The following is an 18,356-nucleotide window of genomic DNA, read 5'->3' on the forward strand; positions in this document are numbered from 1 at the left end:
ATCCAACTCTTTGTCCACACACTTATTTAATAAATAAAGCTACTGCGAACACTGGCAACATTTGTATATCAGTTCCTACAGCATTGCCGGGTACAGCATCTGACCAGAAGGACGGACGCCGAGGCTGTAGACCACATTTCCCAGAAGCCCACGGGGGCAGAGGGACCGGGATCTCGCTTTGCCAGTAAAAGACTCCACTTCCCAGCATGCAGTGGGAGCGCCGGCCCGCGGCTCCAGGCGTTTCTGGGGAGGTGGTGGGGGCCAGCGCGGGCTCCGCCCCGCTCCGCCCCGCTCCGCGCGTTCCCGCTCGCCCCGCCTCTCCCGCTCGCCTGAGCCAATGGGAAGGGCGCATACTGCGGGGTGTGAAGGGGCCGGAGCCGCTGAAGAGTTGCGAGTCGGCGAAAGCGGCGGGAAGTTCGTATTGAGCGGAAGGCGACGGGTCTGCGGCTCGGGGTAGGGCGGCCACGCGCCGAGCGTTCCGAGAGCGCCGGCGCCGAGAGGGCGCCGCGGAGGGGGCGGCCGGGGACTGGGCTGGCGCGGGGCGGCCGGGCGGCCGTGACCTTGGGCGGCGCAGTGGGCTGCGGACGGCGCGCCGCTGGCGTCCTCTCCCGCCGGGGCTCCGTCAGGCCCCGCTGCGGCCCTGGGCTGCCTGCACCGGCCAGGCCGGTCCCCCAGGCTCAGTTCCGGGTTCTGGACGGCATGTAGGCTGGTCATAACTTGCACCGCATCCTGGTTGCTCGGGCTGGGTCTGGGAGATGACCTCTGTAGGCCAGCCTAGTCCGCCGGCCTCCCTCCGCCGTCTTGGAGCTCACCCTCTTCAGAGGAAACTGAATGGAAGCAAATATGACATTTTGCAGATGCTGGAAAGCTCTCTTAAAATGAGGACAGGCGACTGTGGGCCAGAGTGGTGGGGGTGAGGGAGGGCATCTCCGGAGAGGTGACGTTGGTCTTGAGATCCGAGTTGGGGGAAGGAGCCTGCTCCCCGGAGGATAGCGTTCCAGGCCTTTCTAACCTGTTAGTGTCCGGCTGAGGCCGGGCGAGAGCTTGCACTTAACCGCGGGGTTCAAGGCGGTGGAGCTCCGTGGGGAGTTACACGAGGGATTTTCGCATCCTTCTGACAGCTGTCCTTTGTTGTCTCTCCGTAGCTGCGGGGTGGCACCCTTTGCTGATGCAGCTGTATTCAAGGGCAGCAAATAGTTTTTCCTTCTGTCGAAATAATTTTTGGCTCCGGTCTTAAGACTCATAGGTGATTTATTTAAATTCGACGAACAGCACCAGCGTCGCTGGCTTGAGAGTGAGAGGAAGGGGAAGCAGACACTAGGTTCCTACTGAGGCCACCCATTTTTCTAACTTGTTTTCTATCAAGTCACCCATTTCCCCCCCCCCCCCACCTGGCTTTGTATTGACTCTTCCTTTCCCTCCCCCGTCTCGCCTTCTTGGCACAGCTTGGAAATAGCAGTTTTGCTATTGGGAGGGTGGCGGTTTCAGGGAACTGTCAGAGAGTCTCATTAATTATTATTTTTTCTTTTCTTTTTTTTTTTTTAACTACAATTGCCCATCTGTGGAGTCTGAAATTTGCAAGAGTTAAAAAAAAATGTAGGGCAGCATTTGTTTTTAAGAGTTCAGAATAAAGGCCCCTTATTATCCATGACATGCTGAGTGTGATATACTCTTGGGGAGAATTTAATCTACAATTTTAAAGTAGTTTCAGAGGCGGGGCAGGGGTTCTTTATATAATCATCTTATTCAAATTATGTTTGTGCTGTTCAAAATGGCCTGTAGCAATTGGCATTAAATTTCTGGGTAGGTAAGGTGATGTTCATTAGCTACCTGTGGAAGGGAATGCAACTTAAGTCGTCACTTAACACTAGCTTCTGCCGAAGCTGCCACAGGTGCTATTCTCTGTGCCTCTCAACATTGCTGATCAGATTCTGAGTTAGTATGGTAACACAACTTGAATCCAATGACAGTAAACTTGTGTTAAGCATTACTGTCCGTTTAGTACTAGTATCTGGTGCAAATATCAAGTTTAGAGTGTAATGGCTTCTTAATGTTCAGCGCTGCAAAAAACGCGAGAGGATATTTGTTAAACAAATGAGAAAATGGAGGAATGTGTCAAGCACAGAACCTGGCATATAGTAAGTTAGTTAGTGCCCAGGAAATGCTTATATGGAAAGCTTACGCTAAGTTTTATTCCAGGATGCAAGTGTATATTTTAAAAATAACAGTAGTGCGTTCAAAATGTTGACAGACCCTAAAATTAAACTTCTTAAATAGGCCAGCTTTTTTTTTTAATTTGAGAACTAATGTGAAATAATAATAAATACATAAGTGAATGTCCCAGATGTCTAGGAAAGAAAAACAAGATTTTTATTTTGACAGCTATATGGTTTTTTTCCCCTTAGAACCATCCCTAAGAAGATATAATGTACTATGAATAGAATTTTGATTTAAAAAATGAAACTTTGAAAGTATTTTTGATTTGATAAATAAAACTTACTGGAAATGAGGCAAAGCTTAAAAATTTACCTTATATCAAATGAAGAAGGATGACTCCTGAATTTATGCAAGTGTGCAAATGTTGATATCTCCATGTGTCAGGCACTGAACCTAATGGAAAGTAAATGCTGCCTCTGTGTGTGAGTGAGTCTTTCATGGAAATTGGTCTTGATGGGTTTTAAGAATGATGGGTAACTGAATAGGCCTGGAGAGTATTTTTCAGACTGGTAGGACATTTTACATGTTTGCCGAGGTTGTTTTTCAGAGTGAGCAGAGAGGTGGACTCATTTATTCACCAGGTGTCATGTGGCTACTGTATGTCAGGGGTTGTGCTGGGTGCGGAGTCTGTTCTTGCTAGTGTAGTGTTTGTCGAAGCAAGTTTTCTTTTAAATTAATAGAGGTCATTCTTTTTGACTTCGGTTGTCTAGCCACCACCACACAAGGAGTCAAATGTGTATGGCACATTTGGAAAACTATACTCTTAGTGATAAAATGTAGAAGATATGGAATTTTTAATAAGGGTGTAGTATTAATTTAGAAAGGTGATAGAATCCTGGCAAAGCATTTAGCTAGGGGGTATAACCAAGATGTGTTTATACTCTAGGGCATGTTTGGCCCTTTTGATCCGAATTCCTGTGAATATGTTCGTACTTGCCATTATAAAGATGTAAAGAGGGCTGTGCCCTTTCATATCTTGTCCCCTTAGCTTCTGAATGATATTTCAGTGCCTAACCTTCTGAGGTGGTTGTTTGGAAATAATTTCATGCACTTGCCCAATTATTCCTGCTCCGTCTCTCCCAATATCATCTTAAATCTTTACACCCAGACTCAAGCACATTCTGCTCTTCTTTTCTGGATGACATATGGACAACGCTTGATGAAAGAAAAGCTCTCTAGAGAGCCTGGAGAGGTATTAAGTCTGCCCTTCCCCCCATAATTAGAATTTGATTTTTAATATTCACCAGTAAATACTAATGACAGGAAACTACTTCTAGTAACGTTGGTGAGTAAATTTATTAAGAATTTTAGGGACCTCCCTGGTGGTCCAGTGGTTAAGACTCCATGCTTCCAATGCAGGGGGCACAGGTTCGATCCCTGGTCAGGGAAGTTCTGCATGCTGTGCGGTGAGTCCAAAAAAAAAAAAAAGGGGAATTTTATTAGCGACAACATTTTTGTCAGCTTGCTTTGAGTTGTATTATTTATTTAGTCTTAGTGTAGGTATATGGATTTTGATGATTCTTTGCAATAACTCCTCTCTCTCCAAGGGGTAGAAACAGTACTCTCAGATTTGAAAATTATATAGATGCTGTCCACACTGGCCAATATTTAGGATGAATATTAAATATATGCACATACTAAAATGTTTATCAATAAGCCACATATATTAAGTGGGAAGATATACTAGATGGAAGTCATGTAATTAAGTTGCAAGGTTATTAATTTGAGATTTGACAATGTTCTATCATATTGTGAGGACACATTTGTCTTAATGGAGCTCAATATCCAGAATTACATAGTTGGTCCTGAAAGGGACTGAACGAGAACTGGAAAGTCAGTGGGCACAAGAGCAGCACCATCCCACTCTTTTCACGGCTTTATAGTTTCTTTCTGTGCATTTATTTTGTTTTCTCTGCAGACTGGCAGACTTATTGCTGTTTACGTTTGGGATAGATATGTCTGCTTCAGCTCTAGCTCCTTGTTTCAGGAATCCCAAAGAGACTCCATTATCTATCTAATTGTCAATTATATCCAAAATTTTTAAAAAAGTCATGAAGTTAGGAATCTTATAGCTACAGCTTTATTTCAGGTTAATTGCTTTCCTCAAATTGTCTTACCAAGTAACAGCTGAACAAACTGCTATTGTTGGTACTGTGTATAAATGGATTGTGATCACATTGTACGTTACAAAGTGCAGTTAAGCCTTTAGTCTTCATAGACTGCAACAGGAACATAGAGAAACAAACTTTGCTGTCTCTATTGGCAATGTTGCTTTTGTTCCACTTCTTATTGCAGCTTATTATATAATAGGGCAACAGAGCTGTCAACATACAGATTATATCTTATTATACATTCTTCATTAGCGGTAATAAAGAAGAAGTCTTTTTTTGGGAATCAGGAAAAAAGTTTTAAAAATTCATTTAAAAAATACTGAGGTCAGGTTATAACATTTAAGAGGCTTAATCTTACTTGTTTTACAGGCTTTTAGAAAGCATTGTAGAAATTGTGACTTTCACATTTTCATTAATTGGCAATGTTGCTTTTGTTCCACTTCTTATTGCAGCTTATTATATAATAGGGCAACAGAGCTGTCAACATACAGATTATATCTTATTATACATTCTTCATTAGCGGTAATAAAGAAGAAGTCTTTTTTTGGGAATCAGGAAAAAAGTTTTAAAAATTCATTTAAAAAACACTGAGGTCAGGTTATAACATTTAAGAGGCTTAATCTTAACTTGTTTTACAGGCTTTTAGAAAGCACTGTAGAAATTGTGACTTTCACATTTTCATTACCTCCTGTGTTGCTGCACGTGTAAAACGGTACAGCCACTCTGGGAATTCATTTGGCAGTTTCTTAAAAAGTTAAATATACTCCAAACACATGAGCCAGCAATTGCACCCCTGGGCATTTATCCTCGGAAAATAGAAACTTATGTTCACACAAAGACCTGTATGTGAATGTTCCTGGCGGCTTTGTTTATGATAGCCAGAACTCAGAGACAACCCAGCGTGTCCTTCGGTGGGTAAATGGTCAAATAAAATGTGGTATAGCCGTATGATGGAACACCACTCATAACAAAAAGGAACAAACTCTTGACACAAGCAACAATTTGGATAGAGCTTAAGGGCATAGTACCGAGTGAAAAAAGCCAACCTCCAAAAGGTTGTGTGATTAGAATTCCATTATATAGCTTTCTCAAAATGATAAAATTATAGAAATGGAGAAGAGATCACTTTTGCTAAGGCGAGGGCTGGGGGGTATGGTGCGACTGTAGAGGGGGAGCATGAGGGAGTTTCTTTGGGGTGATTGAACAGTTGTATGTCCTGGTTATTGTGACGGTTATAAGAATCTTTATAGGTGATGAAATGTCACAGGACCATACACGTGTGTACGTGCACTCACACACACACACAGTGTAAAAACTTTTTAAACTGTCTTACAGTGTAAAAACTGAAATTTGAGTAAGTACTTTTATTACTAACACTCTATCAATGTCAGTTTCCTAGTTTTGATCATTGTATTATGCTCGTCCTTTGTATGGCTTTGCCACATAATATCCATTGAAGGACGTGGTTTGTCTAGTTTTTGGCTATTACAAATAAAGCTGCTATGAGCGCTCATGTGCCGGTTTTAGTGTGAGCATAAGTGTTCATTTTTCTAGGGTAAATATTCCAGTGCAGCTGTTGGGTTGTAGGGGTAAGTGTGTGTTTAAACTGTTAAGAAACTGCAAACTTTCCCAGAGCTGTACCATTTTACAGTCTTATCATCACTATATGAGAGATCAGTTTCTCCACATCTTTACCAGCATTTGGTGTTAGCAGTATTTTTTATGTTAGCCATTTTAATATGTGTGTATTGGTATTTCATAATGGCTTTAATTTTCATTTTCCTAATGGCTAATGATGTTGCACATCTTTACATGTGCTTATTTGCCATTTGAAGGGTTTCAGAAAAAGCCTCCCCCAAATGTGCTGTCATGGCATGCAGATTATCTTAAGCCAGAGACAGTGGAGACCCAAAAGACTCAAGAGCTTTTTACCTCCACCTCAACTGCCAAATGAATTTAGATAGGGAGCCTGGCTCAGAGAGAGCCATTACCAGAGATAACTTTTATCTGAAAGACCTATCTGTTTGGCATCTAATAACAAAACATCTGATCTTATTGTCTCAATTACCTTCCTCCCCTTTGAAGTCCCAGGCCCCTGTCCCCTTCCTCAGCTCAGGATGGTATATTAGCCTCAACTGCCCAACTTACCCTTGGGTCCCGTATTTTTATGGAGGTGTAATTAAATTTGTTTTTCTCCTGCTAATCTGTCATATGTCAATTTAATTAATATACCAGCCAAAAGAACCTAGAGGAGTAGTGGAAAATTTTTATTCACTCCCACACATTCATATCTCATTTGGTGATTTGTCTGTTCAAATCTTTTGCCCATTTTCTTTCTTTCTTTTTTTTTTGCCCATTTTCTAAATTGTTTTCTTATTGTCGAGTTTAGGGTATCCTTTATATATTCTGAATACAGGTCCTTTGCCAGATATGTGATTTGTATATATATTCTCTCAGTCTGTGGCTTGTTTTTTCATTCTCTTACAGTGTCTTCTGCAGCACAAAAGTTTTTAATTTGGATAAAGTTCAACTTACCAATGTATGGATCGTTTTTGGTGTCATGCATGTCTCAGAACTCTTTACCAAACCCTAGGTCAAGTAGATGTTCCAAGTTTTCTTCTGTTTTACAATTTTATGTCTTACATTTAGATCAGTGAATCCATTTTGGGTTAATTTTTGCAGACGGTTTGACATTTAGGTCTTGGTTCTTTTTTTTTTTTTTTTTTTCTTTTGTCTATGGATGTCCAACTGTTCCAAACCATTTGTTGAAAAGACTACCCATTCTCCATTGAATCATTTTTTTAACCTTTATGAAAAATCAGCTGGCTGTACACTGTAAACTGCATACAAAATGAAGATAGGAGGAAATGAGTAAGCAAGTAAGGATGAAAATTAGTACAGATTTGTGAAGGTATATGAAGGAATGAAGACTCATGCTTAAGTCTTGAAAAAAATGTATGTATAGATTTGAGAGGAAATGGGAAAACATTTTAGAGAATAGCATGAGCAAAGTTAGGTCCTAGAGAAGATAAGTAAGAACTGGCCGTTCTGGGGAGTCATGGGAGTGAAGGGGAGGATAGTTGGTTCATGAGTCTAGAAAACTGTTGGCCAGTTTATAATCAGTTTCATTGGCCACTAGAATGTACTGTGGGTTCTTGAGCAGGAAAAATGATATGGGAGAGATGGTCTTCAAGAGAAGCTGTTTTAGGGGCACATACAGCAGTACAGTAATAGGTTGGTAGGAAGAACAGGTTATAGCCATGACCCTGAACTTGACTTAGTACTTTGTGTTACAGACGTCTACCACAAAGGCAAAACAGTGGTGTCACTTTATAACAATAAGTCCTTTGTATTTCCTAGAATAATAATGGTAGATTTCAGACTTTTGCCACTGTCCTCAGTGATGGATACTGGGAACTCTGCTGGACTTTCAGAGTCCTTCATTTTAATGCTTCTTTTAGTAAATTGTACATGTTGGCTCATTGTTGATGTGGGTGACATTTCTTATCAGGCCTAAAAAGGGTCCAAGGGGTGAGCAACTGAAATGATAAAAACGTAAAGAGTTGATAAATTGGTCCAATGAGGAAAAGCTAATGGAATCCCTTTTATTTATCATGGCTAAGAGGAGACTCAGGGGTTATTTAATCAGTATGTCCTGATACTTGTATATGAAGAACCACATGGAGAATGATGATGACCAGCTGTTCTTCAAAATCACCGAGGACTGAACAAGGACAAACAGCTCAAACTGCAGCCTTAGAGTTTTAGTCTGAGGGAAGAATTTCCAAGCAATAAGAATGTGAGATACTTCATGCCAGTGATCCAAAGGATCTTTAGAGATAGACTAGGAACCTAGATGTAGTTTAGGGCATTTTACCTATGGTCAGGGGGATGTGATACGTGACAGCCCCTGAGTCCTAATTTATTAATTTGTGACCCAAAATACTCAGTTTCTGTTTTCTTAACATCCACTTCCCATTCTTGATTTCTTTCCCTGAAGAAATTATATTTCTTTTTCTGTTCACCTTTGGGAATCTCATTTGGTTTCTGCCTTCTTTTGTGCATTTAAAAGATTATCTTGGATGTAGATTAGACTTCAGTCATTTAAAAAATAGCCACTTAACAAATAGAACTTATTTAACGTCAAACTACTAAATATCCATGCATTTCTACTTTTTAATTTAGAACATGGAAAGCCATATCATTCCATTTTTATAAAACATCAATGATGACTTGTTGAGCAAAGGATTTTACTGCATAAGAGATTACCGTGACGTGTATTAATGAAAGATTGGCAATGTGAAAAGCTTTAGTGCAATCACTTATTTGCCTTCAAAGCACTTTTTCTGTTTGATTTAATTTCCTTAGTCTGATTCTTTTCCACAAGTCTAGATCTTTTTTCCATTTAAATGTTCAGATTGACCAAGACTGTTTTACTCGTGATTGCAACCCTTCAGTTTTAAAGCGGAGTTTTTTGTTTTGGGGTTTTTTTTTTCCTTGCAGAAGAGCAAGCTCTTACAGTGCTATGCAAGCTGCCCATTTAAAACTATCACTGCTTGGCACCTATGCCCTAGTGACAGTTTGACCAACATGTGAGCAGGCACACTGCCATCCTGACAGATGGGCTTGCGTAGAGGCAGCCAAGAAACCATGTATCTGCATCTAGTGTATTTGTTAAGGGCAGGATTCCCAGTCGGGGATGTTCAAACGTCTGTCCATCCTGAGCTTTCACGCCTGTGGATAAAGGGATGTCATCATTAATCGCAGCTTCTGACTGAGATTCCATGGGAATATAAGAGCTTCTTGGCTCTTACAAAAGTAGGCAGTTGGGGACAATCAGTATAATTGATCTCTCCTTCATCACTGGACTACTTCAAATAATTCTTTCCTCTTTCTCCCAGCCAACTAGGTTTGCAGTGAGTACAAACCTGTTCAGACATTGTCCTGATACTTCTAGAATATGTGCTGTTTCATTTGTTTTCTAGAGTGCGAAAGCTTTGAAGTCATTAGTATTTATGGTTGGGACAGTGATGTACATAATTGGAGTCAGGCAGATCTGAGTTCAAAGATTGACAGCTGTATGATATCAGGGTGACCTAATCTTACCATCACATCAGGGTGAAATAGTAGCTATTTCATAGGTGGTTTTGAGAATGACCTGTGAAATATGTACAGTGAATCACTTGGTATCATGTCTGGTCCACTGTACGTGTTCAGTACGTGTTTATCATCATCACCATTATCATCACTGTAACATGCCTGAGGGTATTTTTCTCTAGAGAGTTATCGAAACGGAAAATCTATTCCACTCATTCCCCACCATTCTTGAAAGTCATGTATTGGATATCATCACATTGTCTGGTCTATAATGGAATGCCTCCGATGACAGGGAGCTCACTACTTCTAGAACAGGGTTTTTCAACCATGTGACTGGTGACATTTTAGATGGGTTGTTCTTTGTTGTAGGGGATTGGTCTCTGAATTGTTGGGTGTTTAGCATCCCTGGCCAGGGAGGCAAAACTGTCCCTGTTTTTAATAAAGTTTTGACTGTTAGTAAGTTCTTTCTTAGATTGAGTGGAAGTCTACTTTCTTATTTCTCCCACCCAATTCTGTCTTTTGGAGACACGTAGGACAAGCTGAATTCCTGTTCCACGTAATGGTTTTTTCAAATACTCAAAGACCGTCATCTTGTCTCCTCAGTCTTTTTGAGTTGAAACACCTCCATCTAGTTCATTAACTGTTCCTTACAAGGCATGATTTCATGTCACTTCACCACATTGGTGACTTTCCTTTGATTTAATCCCCTGTTTAAACTGTACTGCTTAAAATTGAATGCAGTACTCCAGGCAGGGCCTGATTAGTAAAAAAAAAAAAAAAAAAAAAAAAAATGAGTTTCATCTCTTGTTTTAGATACAACACTTTTCCCCTATTAGGCTAGGATCATGTCACTTCACCACATTGGTGACTTTCCTTTGATTTAATCCCCTGTTTAAACTGTACTGCTTAAAATTGAATGCAGTACTCCAGGCAGGGCCTGATTAGTAAAAAAAAAAAAAAAAAAAAAAAAATGAGTTTCATCTCTTGTTTTAGATACAACACTTTTCCCCTATTAGGCTAGGAAAAAATATCGCCTTTCTTCTACATACTACATTTTTATTATCAGCTATATGCTTTTGATAACCACATCATAGTTGAACCTAGAGTTGAATTAAACCCCTTGATCTGTTTAAGCCGTATCTTCTTCATTCTGTATTTATGCATTAGTTTTGGTGCTCAAGCATGAGAACTTACGTTTATCCTGTTAAATTTTTCTTTTTTAATTTAGCTAACGGCAATCCCAATTCTTGATCAACTCTGAAGTTTCTAGTTCAAAAGAACAAGTAGGTGAGGATGATGCTGTCAACTGAAATTGAAAATACAGGAGAAAGGTGTGTGTGTTTGTGCGTGTGCACATCTGTGAAAGGGGAATTGGGGACGGAAGCCTGAGGAATCCCAATATTAAGAGGCAGCTGGACACAAAGGAGGCAACAAAGGAGACCAAGAAGGGGTGGGCAGAAAGGTAGGATAGAAATGAGAAGGGTATCTTGGAAGCCAGAGTGACTCTGTGTTGAGTACTGGGGTAGGTACTTGAATACGAAATGAATAGGACATTGTCTCTGCTTTCTGCTTCTGTTTTTATTTGCCCCATGGTTTAACTGTTCAGTTAATGGCATTACCTAGTCAATTATGCCTGAAAACTTAGAGTCATTCTTTATTTTGCCTTCATACCCTTAACTGTTAGGTTACCAAGTTCTACTGATTCAAAAAAATACATAGTGGGAAGAGTGCATAAATCTTAGCTAGCTCAATGATGTTTTTCTTTTTTTTTTTTTTTAACATAGTGAACACACTATAATTACTACCAAGATCAAGACATTTGCTATTCTGGCACTCCGGAAGTCTCTATTGTGTCCCTTTCTAGTAATTATTCCCACCTTGGTAACCACTCTTCTGACTTCTATAACTATAGCTTAGTTTTGCCTGGTTTTGAATTTATATGTACATGGAATTATATTATGTACTCCTTTTAACCAGGCTTCTTTTATTCAACATTGTATCTGAGATTCATCCATGTTGCATATAGTATGTTGTATGTGTATGTGATTTTTTTTTTAATAGCTCTGTAGTTCTGGTTATCTATTATCGCATAATACGTTAGTTTTGGCTATTGATTACTACGTAACACAGCACTCCAAATTTAGTTGGGGTTAAACAACAACCATATTAATTTTTTATTTTTTATAAATTTATTTATTTATTTTTGGCTGCGTTGGCTCTTCATTGCTGCACGGGCTTCTCATTGCGGTGGCTTCTCTTGTTGTGGAGCACGGGCTCTAGGAGCGCAGGCTTCAGTAGTTGCGGCACGTGGGCTCAGTAGTTGCAGCACGTGGGCTCAGTAGTTGTGGCTCGCGGGCTCTAGAGCACAGACTCAGTAGTTGTGGTGCATGGGCTTAGTTGCTCCATGGCATGTGGGATCTTCCCGGACCAGGGCTCGAACCCGTGTCCCCTGCATTGGCAGGTGGATTCTTAACCACTGCGCTACCAGAGAAATCCTCATCTGGGATTGTTGATCAGAGCACCTAATTTGGGTGTTTTTTTTTTTTTTTTTGAAAGTGGCTATTTTATTTTTCCAGTGGTATATCTAAAACAGTTTGAATGGAGTCAGAAACTTCTACTTGAAACTTGCTTTGCTTCTTTGCAACTTTTGAGTCCGTGGTGGACTGTTTGGATAGTGTTCAGATTTTGCTGCTGAAAAGGCTGTAATGGGGTTGATGATCGTATATAACCAGAGCAAGGTCAATGTTTGTTTCCAGAAGCAGAGATTCCTTTGAGAAGGAGAGGCGGTTTAGGAAATGTCCAGTGAGCAGAGTCTCTCTGGTATTGGATAAAATCACAACAATTTGGAGATGAGCTCCTGCATCCTCATTCTGGGCCCTTGTGATAAGAAACCAAGCTTAAATTGGACATTGCATGTGTAGGGGCTTAGGCTGGTGTTATATTTATTTTCTTCAGTGCATATTCTTCCTCTTCTGTTTTGGGACTAAGTTTTATCACCTTATCACTAGTATAGTGGTTGCTATAAAGGTGGCTGTGCCCTGGTTGCAGATTCTCCACGAGGCTTTGGCTCTTCAAGCACGTTGTCTGGGTTCCCAGAGGAAGCTTCCCGCGAGTGACTTATCCTCGGAAGTCACATAACATCACTTCCACTGTACTCTATTGGTTGAAATAGACCCAAGCCTCCCTGGATTCAAGGGGAGGGAACTTAGACCTCACATCTTTATGGAAGGTGTGTCAAAAAATTTGTGACCATTTTTTAAAACCACCGCAAATTATACACCACAATTGATCCATTCTGTTGTAGATGGATATTTGAATAGTTTCTACTTTGGAGCAGTTAATGAATAATGCTGCTGTAAACATTCTTGTTCATATCTCTTGCTTCATATATATATTCATTTTAGTTGAGTGTAGATCTAAGAGTAGAGTTGCTAGTCATAGTGAATATGTATCTTTAGCTTTAATAGGTAGTTACTCCCAGACAGTTGTCCAAAATGATTGTACCAATTCATATTCCTACCAGCAAACTGAGAGTTCCCATTGCTCTGCAACTTCACTTCCACTTGGTACTGTCATTTAAACATTAAAAAAATTTTTTTTAACCATTCTGTGGTTGTGTTGATTTCATTGTTGTTTAATTGGCATTTCCCTGATAACTAGTGACTTGAGCACCTTTTCATATGCTATTAGCCTTTTAGGTATCCTGTGTTGTAAAGTGCCTGTTCCAAGGCTTTTGCCCATTTTTAACAAATTGGGTTGTCTTTTTTCTTATTGAAATGTTGGAGTTTTGTATATTCTGGATATGAATCCTTTGTTGAAAATATGAATTGTAAAAATCTCTTTCCATCTATGACTTGCCATTTCACTCTTGTGTCTTGTTGATGAACTGACATTCTAAATTTTAATCAATTTCAGTTTACCCATCTTTTCCTTTATGGCTAGTGTTTTCTGTGTCTTGTTTAAAAAGTTTTTGCTACTCTGTGGTCATGAAGATATTTTCTTATGTTATCTTCAAGACGTTTTATCATCTTACCTTTCACATTTAGGTCTCAGTTTTCAGGAGTTGATTTTTGTGTGTTGTGAGGTAAGGGTCAAGGTTCCCTTTTTCCCCATATGCTTATCTATACGAGTAGTAGCAGGTAGCATTGGGTCAGGTGAACACCAGCCTGGGAGTTAGGGTTCCTGTATTCTCAGCCTTAATCTACCTTTAATGCACCTTCTGAACTTGGGCATGTTATTAAACCCTTGTGGCCTCAGCTTTACCTGCAAAATGAAGGATTTGAATGAAATGTTTTCTGATTTTCATCCTGGCTCTAGTTTGTTAGATTCTTCTCCCTAGTTTACAGTTTTACTTAGGCCTATCAGAATCTTCTTAGAACTCGTTTCTGTTATCTGATGTGTTCTTGATATCTCCCAGCTTTATGTTATCACCAGTTATGATGAGTATGCCATCTAGATTGTCATCTAAGCTACTGATGAAAGGGCTTCCTTGATCACGGTGGTGAGTCCTTGCCCCCGCACATGTTCTTCTGATCTTGTTGTTATTCTCTGTCCCTTGCCAGGAGCTCATCATTCTGTTTTAGTAAGCCATGGCTCAGGACACCAATTCCATTTTTGAATGTCATATACATATACTATTCATTTCGCTTGTCCTTTCCTTCAGTTTCCTACTTGAACTTCTGAGAATCACAGATAACAATGCAGAGTTTCAGGAATCAGCAGAAGTCATTCATGATCAAATGAGTTCTAGTCTCAGTGAATTCTCTCTCTCATGTTGCATGTGTGCTCTGGAAAGTGGCATATCCTCCAAATAGCTGCATACTATACTTGTGCTCTTCAGTGGAGCAGTCAGTGAACCACACTGGTAACATAACAAAGTGTACCCTTTGCTGGTTCCTCTGTGTTCTTAGTAGCCTGAGTTGGGGTGATTTCTACCCTTCTTTCAGAAGGTATAGTTTCTTTACACAGAATGTCATAACTTCAGGATAGCTATTGTTCCTTCCTTTGTCATTGATATCATATTTTCCCTCTCATTAATCTTTTTTTAAAAAATAAGCTTTATTGAGATACAGTTCATTTATCATACAGTTCACTCATTTAAAAGGTATTGTTCAGTGTTAGTATATTCACAGGACTGTAACCATAATCTACTTTTAGAATATTTTCATCAACCCTAAGAGAACTCCCCTACCAAGTAGCAGTCACTTTCCATTTTCTGCCATCACCCACTGCCCCCCAGCCCCCAGAGCCCTAAGAAACTACTTACCTGCTTTTGTCTCTATAAATTTACCTATTCTCGAAATTTTACATAATTGGAGTCATACAATATGTGGTCTTTTGTGACTAGCTTCTTTCACTTAGTATGTTTTTAAGGTTCATCCATGTTGTAGCATGAATCAGTCTTTGTTTCTTTTTATTGCTGAATAAAATCCCAGCGTATGGGTATGTCACATTTTATTTATCCATTCGTCCGTCGAAGGACATTTGAGTTGTTTCCACTTTTGGACTATTCTGAGTAATGCTGCTATCTGTGAACATTTATGCACAAGTTTTTGTGTGGACATATGTTTTCATTTCTCTTGAGTATATACGTACCAGTGGAATTGCTGGGTCATGTGGTAACTCTGTGTTTAACTTTTTTTTAGGAACTGCCAAACTGTTTTCCAAAGTGACTGCACCATTTTACATTTTCAGTAGCAATGAAGATCTCTCCAAATCTTCACCAGTACTTGTGATTTTCTCTGTCTTTTTGTTTATACCCATGGTAGCGTGTGTGAAGTGGTATCTCTTTGCGGTTTTTTTTTTTTTTCTTTGCGGTTTTGATCTTTATTTCTCTTAATGACCAGTGAGGTCGAGCATATTTTTGTGTGCTTATTGGCCAGTTGTTCATCTGTTTTGAGAAGTGTCTGTTCAGATCCTTTGTCCGTTTTTAAATTGGGTTGCCTTTTTATTGTTGAGTTCATTAACCTCTTAATGTTCACTTTGATTTATTTTCAACTAGAAACCTGTTTTTCCTTGGTTTTCCTTCCTTTGTTTTTCTTCCGTTTTGTTCAGGGACCATTCATTCTTTCTACAACGGGCAGGAGGGTCGAGAGTGCTCTCAAGCCCTTTTGCATTCTCTTGGCAACAGCCTCCATTGGCAAAACACGTAACCGTGGAATACCTTAGACGGGAAAATGTACATCTGCTCGTAATTGGAATAGATCCTTTTGTAGTCTCATAATGGTACTATTCTTATACATTATTTTCTTAACTTTTTTCATATATTCTGCAGTAGTTTATCACATCAAGGTTTTTCAACTGAATTTTTGTCAACATTTTGTATTAGTAAAACAACAACTGAAAACCTTACATCAGTTATTTATTTCATTATTTTGTCCTTGATCATTGGAAGTCATCCTGTTTAATAGTTAGGCTGTGTATTTATAGTAACATTGAATATGTTTCTGTTTTGTCTTTTATACTCTTTTTATGACATTTACATTATTAGTCATTAAAGCAAATATTTTACCACCTTAAGACGTTTCATTTTGCAAATGATTCTAAAGTATACACACTCTCAATACTTTGAAGTTAATTAGCAAAAGGCATTTTTGCAAAAATTACACTTGCCATACATATTTTTTGAATCTTGGCCCTGTTAACTTACTTGTCCATGGTTGTGAGCCAAGGAAAATATCCAGCACTATTGGGGTCGAGTAAGAGGGACACGGTGGTCAGCTTGAAGGGCTTCATTGTCTAGTGCAAAAGAAAAAGGAGAAGAGCGGCCCTGGCACTCAGAAGCTGGCCTGGTGTCACCGCTAGGCCACGCTGTTCTCCATTTAAACATAAACAATCTCACAGAATGCCTCAAAGTTTCTCTGAGAGCACGGAAAAATGAGACAGAGCACAAACAAAAGCAAGGTTGCTGCCACCCACAAAATACTTGGCCTGAATGAGTGACCGCAGCTTCTTTACCAGTTACTGCTTTATCTTGGTTCTGGTCTCCCCTCAGATAAGATTTATTGAGATACCCAACAGAGAATTACCCCATTTTCTAACCGCATCCAAAAGAAACTAGAGAAATTCCTGCTTCCCTAGCCCTCCCCCAAATTACCCAACCAAAGCCCCAATCCTATCATAGATTCTTTACAACATTCTCTTATGAGATGCCCCACTGTTCCTGTGGCGTGTGTTCTCCCAGCTTATTTAACTACAGGTTTGTTCCTGGTGGTCTATTGCTGAAAGGCAGACACCAGAGATAGGACGCTTTGAGCAACTGCAATAACAAAAAATATAGGAGAAAAGGTTACGTGACAATTTTAAGATAATCAGCAAAATTCAAAGTGTGGGAAATTTTACAGGACAAATGGCAAGGGGAAGGAAAAAAAATAAAAGAGAGAGGTGGCACTTGCCTGTTAAAGAGATTCAAAGACACATCAGCCAGTTACAGTAACTAAAAAATCAACTCTAAGACTTAAAAAAAAAAAAAGTTGGGGAGATTTGAACACTTATTAGGTTCAAATATTAAGGATATTAAGGAATTGTTAATTTTATTAGGTGTGACAATGGTATATGGTGAGTGTATTTTTTTAAAGTCCCTGTTAGAAAAATTTACATATGAAATTATATGATGTTTGAGGTGAGCTTTAAACTAATCTTGGGAGGGGCTAGTGGATTGTTTATACAGAGGAAACAAACTGGCGATGTGTGGATAATTGTTGAAACTGGGTGATGTGTAGTGTACATGGGAGTTCATTATATCACTTCTCTACTTTGTATGTATTTGAAAATTCCTCTAATAAGGTTTCTTTTTTAGGTCATTTGTATTTCTTTTTCCATGAATTTGCCTCTCTGTGTCACTTTCCTGTTTTTCTGTTGGGCTTCTGTCTTTTTTTTCTTATAATTTAAAGGATTCTTTAATATGTACTGAGAAAATAAGCCTTTTGTCATAGGTCCTGTAGGTATTTCTTATTTGTCTTTTGAATTTGTTTCTGGTATTTTTTAACCTGTGGAGAATTTTTGTCAAATTTATCAGTTTTCTTTAGGCCTTATGTGTTTTATTTTGTGTGTTGCTTAGAAAACCCTTCTTGTTTCCGAGATTCTGCGAAGTTCTTTTATGTTTTCATGCAGAATTTTTCAATGACTATAGTACTCTTCTGATTTACTTTATTTGGTCATCCTAATTTCCTTTAGAGTATTTAGAAATAGTCTTCCTTTGAGCCCTGCTGCAAGAATATATAAGGAAAGATGTTGTTCAGTAGCTATCTTGCGGAGATTTAATACTGAACACCCGGAGAATTAACCACGAGCAACGTTTGGTAGTTAATTTTGCAACCCGGCCCCCTCCCCCGCCATAGGAGAACTAATGGGAAATCTGTCATTTACAAGATTGTCAAAGTGTGCTAAATGTTATAAAAAATATTAGCAATATAGTTCAAAATTTCTAATTTTAGAAAAGTTCCTGTGATTGCTTTACATAAAGAAGTGTTCCGGGACTTCCCTGGTGGCGCAGTGGTTAAGAATCCGCCTGCCAGTGCAGGGGACACGGGTTCGAGCCCTGGTCCGGGAAGATCCCACGTGCCGCGGAGCAACTAAGCCTGTGCGCCACAACTACTGAGCCTGCGCTCTAGAGCCTGCAGGCCACAACTACTGAGCCCGCGCGCCTAGAGACCGTGCTCCGCAACAAGAGAAGCCACCGCCATGAGAAGCCTGTGCACCGTCAACGAAGAGTAGCCTCCGCTCACTGCAACTAGAGAAAGCCCGCACGCAGCGACAAAGACCCAGCGCAGCCAAAAATAAATAATAAATAAATTTAATTTAAAAAAAAAAGGGCTTCCCTGGTGGCGCAGTGGTTGAGAGTCCGCTTGCCAATGCAGGGGACGCGGGTCCGTTTCCCGGCCCGGGAAGATCCCACATGCCGCGGAGCGGCTGGGCCCGTGAGCCATGGCC

The 18,356-nt window shown here is 39.8% G+C and overlaps 1 protein-coding gene and 1 non-coding gene across 2 annotated transcripts in view; both read left to right on the forward strand.

The window, feature by feature from the left end:
- The first annotated feature begins 348 nt into the window (after positions 1-348).
- The window catches only part of VRK1 (VRK serine/threonine kinase 1), a 78,273-nt gene continuing 60,265 nt past the window's right edge, over positions 349-18,356 (forward strand). The window contains exon 1 of the mRNA XM_024131066.1: positions 349-453. The gene's annotated coding sequence lies outside the window, so the exon portion shown is untranslated. The remainder of the gene's footprint in view (positions 454-18,356) is intronic.
- TRNAW-CCA (transfer RNA tryptophan (anticodon CCA)) lies at positions 3,534-3,606 on the forward strand. Its single transcript has one exon. It is a non-coding gene; the product is annotated as a tRNA-Trp (tRNA).

This window comes from Physeter macrocephalus, chromosome 11 (assembly GCF_002837175.3).
Source record: "Physeter macrocephalus isolate SW-GA chromosome 11, ASM283717v5, whole genome shotgun sequence".
Lineage (NCBI taxonomy): Eukaryota > Metazoa > Chordata > Mammalia > Artiodactyla > Physeteridae > Physeter > Physeter macrocephalus.